A 6,422-nucleotide genomic window follows, 5' to 3' on the forward strand; every position below is an offset into this window, starting at 1 on the left:
CAGAGCTCTTACAGAAAAGGTCTTTTTGGGTCTCAATTCAGCCCAAGTTCTCTACAAGCCAGCTCCCACAGGGAACACAGAGAAGAAGCTGACTGGACTCAAGGCATTGCTGGGGCCTCTGCAGGCACTTGGACATGTTTGGTGCATCCCAAACCCAGCACTCTTTTAAAGCCTCATCCACAGAACACCCCAACAGCCCCCACTCTGCCCTGGGGCACAGCAAAAATCCTGGGGCTCCTCTTGCTTGAGCAATCCCCCCAAGCAGGGCTTGTGCTGACAGTGGGGTTTGTGCCTCCTGGGGCAGTCTGCATCCCAAATCACCATCCCGTGGGATGAACTCTCCACAGCAGCACCCCACAGGGAGCCACGTACTGGGAGCTGCTCCCAGCAAATACCTGTGCTCTTTATCAGTAGCAATTGATTTAGAAAAGTTCATGGTTGCTGTGTCCCATGATTGGTTTACTAAGAAATGGTTCATTTCCTCAAATGATGTAGTTTATGGTCATAATATACTTTAATTTCTTTATGATACAAGAGGCCAATGGCACTGGGCCTTCCAGGAAAGTAAAGGGATAACTAATAGTGCTATCCTGTCTTGGAGACATAGGTCAAATGCTCAGAGGCTAATTAGTCGTTAGCTATGTTGTTTGTTAGCTGGGAGCCAGGCAGTTGGCACTGCAGTGTCGTGCCCATGCGTGATCTTCTCCCCTCCCCATGCAACAAACCTTGCCTGTAGAAAGCTCCCCTGTTCCCATACCTTGCTTGCTGCTGCGTGTTTCTGTGGCAGTGGACAGGATGCTCTGTTGCACGGGAGGTGCTGTGGTGGCCACAGGCTGCAGGGGTGCGAAGCTGCTGTGGACATGAAGCTCCAGGGTGCTACTTAGCTCCCACTTACCCCTCTGGCACTTGGTGTGCTCTGGTGACTGAGGACACCGAGGACAAGTGCGTATCCAGGCACCCTGCACACTCCTGCGGAGAAAAAGCATTCCATGGAATCATAGAATCCTAGAATAGTTCGGGTTGGAAAGGACCTTAAGATCCTCAAGTTCCAACCCCCTGCCATGGGCAGGGACAGCTTGCACTGACTTGTTTCCTTCTGACTCCAGAAACCAGAATCTCTCCAATTTCAACTTACCACTCCTTGCTTTCTTATTTTTCCCTCATTCCCAGCCTACCTTCCCCAGTTCAGACCTCCCCAGTGCTCCCACCTCCAGCAACCTTACACCTTCCTCATGCTGTCTCCCACCCCTTTCCTGAGATGCTCCCCCAAAGTTCATCTTCCCACCCAGGGTGACTTTTCCATCAGGAAGATGCTTTTTGCCCTTGAGGAGCCCTTGACTTGCCCTCCTTTGGGGATACAGGCTCAGACTTGCCCCACTGGACAATCCCTCCACACCTCCAGCAGCTTTGGAGTCCTTTGCCTTCATTTCTAGTGAGGGCTGATCCCGAGAGCCCCAGCAGTGACTGGGGTTCAGTCCCCATCTTGGCTCGTTGCAGCATCCACATTTGCAAACAAGAGAAAAGCAGCTTAAAAAAGAAAGGTTAAACTTGCTTTGTTGATTTTGGCTGTTCTCACCCATTGCTTCACCAGCTGGAACGATCCAGGGCTGTTTCATGTGTGTATAGTGAATGTAGAATTCAATGAAACCTAAATCCCTTGCAAGCAGGATGACAGGGGTGAAGGGAGAGGATCTCTAAACTGCTACATGGGGTGCTCTGTAGGGCTCTTTTTCTCTGGGAAGTTATAAGATTGCTTCAGTTCCAAAGGCATTATATTAACCTGCTAAACAATTCCAGATGTGGGCTGCTGAGATCCCTGGCACACTGAACACGTGAGCTGGTGAGGCATGGACATCCACAGGTGCTTCTTGCTAGCAGCAAACCCTCTCCAGCACTGCTGCTTCCCCATGGCTTCTGCTCTCCCGTTTAAACTGGGCTTAAATGGCTGGGTTCAAGCTGAGCATCTGCCAGTGCAGTGAACCTGAAACAGCATGTGGCAAAGTCAGAGCTTTCCCAGGCTTCCTCCCACATGAGCAAGAGGGTGCTTTGCTGAAAAGTGCTGGATTGTGGTTTAGATGGAGCACAGCCCTTGCTTTAGTGGTTTAGGTGAGGCAAGCGGGATCAGCAATTGGAGCTATAGCTCAGGATGAGTTACAGCCTATGGGGTAATGCAAGATGAAACAACAGTTCCTCTTCCTAGCTTGGTCTGAGAACAGTTCACACTTACTCTCTTGGCAAAGCAACAGTATTAGTAATTACTTCCTCAAGTGCTCAGAGCCTTTGTTAGGCAGGATAATAAACCCCTTTCTGGTCCTGGGATGAAAGCAATGCACAGTGTTATCAACATATGCTGAAATGGTCTGTCTCCCCTCATGTTCACAGTTCTTTTCCTAATGCTTTTACATACCAACTTTTTATTTTAGCTCCAATAACTGCCTCCAGCTCCATCATTCATCCCAGCTTTGGCTAAAATGCACATTGCTTTTGGAGAGGAGTTCAATCAACCTCCTTTAAAGCATCTCTTTCCCCATGTCCAAAAGCTGCCTTGATTCTCCATATGGTGATTTTATGTCCTGGGGGCAGTTTTGGTTGGCTTGGCCACTTCGTGATAGATTTGGCATTGGTGAGAAATACCTGAGGTTGAGGGGAAGCTGCCTCCATCACCCCGAGCGGTGCTGGGGAGCTCAGGGTACCACTGCATGTCACAAGCTCACCAGTGACAGCATGGCTGAGGTCTGCTCAGGCATCGTCTGTCCTGGACATTGCCCCCAGCTCCAAGCAGCATCTGTGCCAATCAGAGCACTAGGGACAATGAATCACCAAGACTGATCTGGTTTTGCACAGGAAGATGAAATACCTGCATCTTCCCTCAGGGACCATGTCTGGCACATGGCTGTGGTCACCTCCTGCCTCGCAGGGCTGGATCTTTTTGATCCATGTCCCTGGATGTAGGTGGTGGACCTTTCCGGTTCACCTCCACAAGGTGTTTTGCTGGGGCAGGGACATGTTCTGTGAGGCTGGTGAGGGCCAAACAGACCCTGAACAGCTTCTGCTGAATCATCAGTTTTACTGGAGCCTTCTCGCTGCTGCTGGGGACGCTGTGGGGATGGACAGAGGCACTGACCCCAGCTCTGTGTCCATCGTATGACTGCCCAGAAGCAAAGATCCTCTGCTTGAACTGGGGCTTGTTTCAGCTGCGCTGACCTGCAGCCCCCCCAGACCCTGCCAAATTCCTTGGAGATGCTTTTAATGCACTGATGACTTTGCTCTGGAATCATGGCATGGTAGAAGTCAGAAGGGTTTAACAGTGTGGCCTAAATATCCCTGTTTACAAAAAGTCTGACAAAACACGAGCCCTTGGCTTTATCTTTCCCATTTGGAAATAGCCACAGAGCAAATATACTCAAGGCATGAAGGGAGGGGGATTTACGTTGACTTTAGAAAAAGCTGTTCTTTAAAAACAGGAAAAAAAAGCTCATCCTCGAGCTGTGTAGACCGGCTGTTAGACCCAAAAGTCCTGCGTGGAGGCTTAAAGCCTGCCTGCTAATCTGTGGCAATGCTGTGTGAGCAAGTCATGCAGTAAACTGCTCCCTGTTAATTTTTTAATGTAGAATAAACAGGTCAAGAAATGATTAGCATGAGAGTAAGTTGAGCTTAATCAGGAGAAGCAAAAAAGATGAGAGGGAAGAGGCAAATTGGAGTTATCAGTTAACCATATGGAGTGGCTTTGCCTCTACCAGCTCATGTTCCCTCTTACTTTTCATCTCCTCTGAAGCCGCCTTTTCCCCCCTTCCCTAATTTAAACGATGAGCTAAAATTGCTGATATAAGCACAACAGAAGCTCTTGTTTCTCCTTCTCGTTTTCTATCTGCAATGGCTGCCCAAATGAATTGCAGGTGATAAGGTTCCTACCTGGTTATTCCCGATGGTCCTTCCCATTCCGTGAGGAGAAAGGGAGCTGCTGATGTTTAGGCTGAAACACACAGAATCCTCTTTATGCAAGTACGAGCACTCTGCTCCAGTGCAAAAGGAGTGATCCCAGCAGATCCAGGGGCTGAGCGGAGGCATCTGCGGGCAAGGGGAAGAGCAGCCCTCGGGACTGCTTGGAGTGGAGTTTGGTCAGTGGTCGGAGATCTATATTCTCAGATAGGCAGGACTTTGTCCACAAACTGGAATTTGAAATTTCAAAGGGGAAAAAAAAAAAAGGCAGAAGGGACCTTTGCATGTGTGGAGATGACTGCGCTGGTGACGCTGCCCTGGGACTCCCGGCCTTTGTCTTGTAACTGGGCTCTGTGCTTCCCAACCACCCGCTTGGCAAAATGGTGGTGGGATGAGCACGGGCCTTGACCTTGCTCAGGGCTGTCCTGCTCTGGAGAGTTTTCAGATCCAAGCCCATCTCTGCTTCGCTTGCGTGCCAAGGAGAAGCCAGTGCAGTCCCATGGTGCCCTTGGAACTGTGAATGACATGGGAGGAATCTGGAGTCAGGGCTGCAAGAGGCAGTGGTGGCATCACTCGTGTAAGGAGAGGTTGGTCCTGCTGGCTCTAGGCACTGGCATTTCCGCCAGGGATCTCTTAAGAGTGCAGAGCTGTGAGAGGGAAAAGCAAAGGGCAGGAGGGCCCCAGGCTCCTCACTGCCTCCTGGTCACTGTCCGTGCTCAGAAAGCTGCAGGTGGCCCCAGAATGGGGGATCTCATCAATGATGGAGGCAGGAATGGGCCAGCAGGACCTGCAGATGCATAACCCACACAGGGGCACTGAGGAGATGTGGCCAGGCTCCTCACAGGGTGCAAGGTGAGAGGAGATCAATGGGCATAACAATGGGAGAGAGGTTCAGGCAGTGTCTAAGGAGAAACCTTCTCACCGGGAGGACAGTCAAGCACCAGCTGGCTAGAGAGGTTGTGTGGTCTCCATCCTTGGCCCTGCTTCCAGCAGGAGGCTGGAGTAGAGACCCTTGGGTCCCTTCCAACCTCAATGATCATTTAATCTTTCAACACCCTGTTCAAGAAGGGCAGAAGGAGCCTGAGAGAGGAGCTTGCTCACCCACTTAACATGAAGAGCTAGCAAGCACGGTAGCTCATGACATCCTTACCATAAATGCTCTATTATATACTCTATTCCTGACCTTCATTTACTGAACAGCATAGATTGTTTTTTCAGGGAATCCCCTTTTGCTTTGGATGAATTTACCAGCCAGAGATATATAGATAAGGCAGAATAAGGGTCATGATGTGCAACTGTGGGAAAGGGTTTACTGCTCAAAAGATAAAAATGAAATAATCAGTGGCACAGAACTGTCACGGTCTCCTTTGCAGTGATCTCCTGGCTAGGAAATAACAGGTGGAGGGCTCAGAAAATGGGAACAGGAGGAGAGAGGAGGGGACCTGAAGGCTGAATTTCCCCTGAGCACTTAGTCTGGGAACAGCTTTTGCCTACCCGTGGGGGTTTGCCAGCTATGAGGCGTCTCTCTCTGGAATAAAAATGACAAAACATCTCCCATAGGACAGAAGTGTTTGAATCCACCCCACAAACAGCCACTGACTTGAGCATCTCCATCTAAAGCAGCTGCAGGGCAGCAGCACCCTGTTGGCTAGTACAAGCCATGACTACATTGGCAAGCTGTCCCAAACCCCACCATGCAGGGACATCAGGGGGAGACAAGGACTCCCCAGCAGAACATCACCAGTGTGACCATGTTCAGGGAGCAGCCAATGTGTTTCCATCATGAGCCCATCTCCAGGGCAAAGGAATCACACGGTGTCCTTGGCAGGTCTGAGACAAGGGATTTGGGAGGAGGCACTGGTGACCGATGGAGGACACCGGTGGTGAGAAAACAACAGTCAACTCAACCCCAGTTGGGAAGCACCACGTCCCATTGACAGTCCCAGCCTTGTGAGCCACCTAATGCTCTCCAAACTTCCCCGGTCCTTATCTGCCGCTCTCCTGCACACGCTGCCTCACCGGTTTCTATTCCTGGCCCTTCTAATCCTTCCTGCCCTGGGAGCAAACGGCCTTTGCAGCCTTCCTGGCTCAGCAGGCTATTCAAAACCCAGGTTTGTTTTGCTGAGCAGAGCAGAACGGGCCATGCTTTTATGATATTTTACTAGACGCTGTGGCAAATCCTGCACATATTTGAGGTAGTGTCTGTAGCATTTATCTAATCAAAGGGATCATCATGGCCCGGCCAGGATTGGGATGGAGGTCTCTGGGATGAGGTCATGGAGGGGGCTGTGTTCTACCTTAGTATCCCCATCTCAGTGAGCTCATTGTAAAAACGATTTTTGGCTCAGGGCTGCTCTTACCAAAGGGAAGAGCCACTGGCACGTGAGTTGCACAGACCAGATGACTGCTTTTCCTGCAGCAGACATCATTTATCACAGTCCCCCTGCAGCAAAAGATCATTTATCAGAGTCCCTTAGGAGAAA

General features: G+C 50.3%; 1 long non-coding RNA gene across 1 annotated transcript; it reads right to left on the reverse strand.

Annotated features, from left to right (window-relative positions):
- Window positions 1-438: 438 nt before the first annotated feature.
- Window positions 439-5,124, reverse strand: LOC133224081 (uncharacterized). The gene is made up of 2 exons (XR_009728761.1): window positions 3,913-5,124; window positions 439-969 (listed from the first exon to the last, which is right to left on the reverse strand). It is a non-coding gene; the product is annotated as an uncharacterized LOC133224081 (long non-coding RNA).
- Between the last annotated feature and the right edge of the window lie 1,298 nt (window positions 5,125-6,422).

Source organism: Neopsephotus bourkii, unplaced genomic scaffold (assembly GCF_033783945.1).
Source record: "Neopsephotus bourkii isolate Nb327-2 ecotype Australia unplaced genomic scaffold, CSIRO-AGI_Nbou_v1 NB_1663, whole genome shotgun sequence".
Lineage (NCBI taxonomy): Eukaryota > Metazoa > Chordata > Aves > Psittaciformes > Psittacidae > Neopsephotus > Neopsephotus bourkii.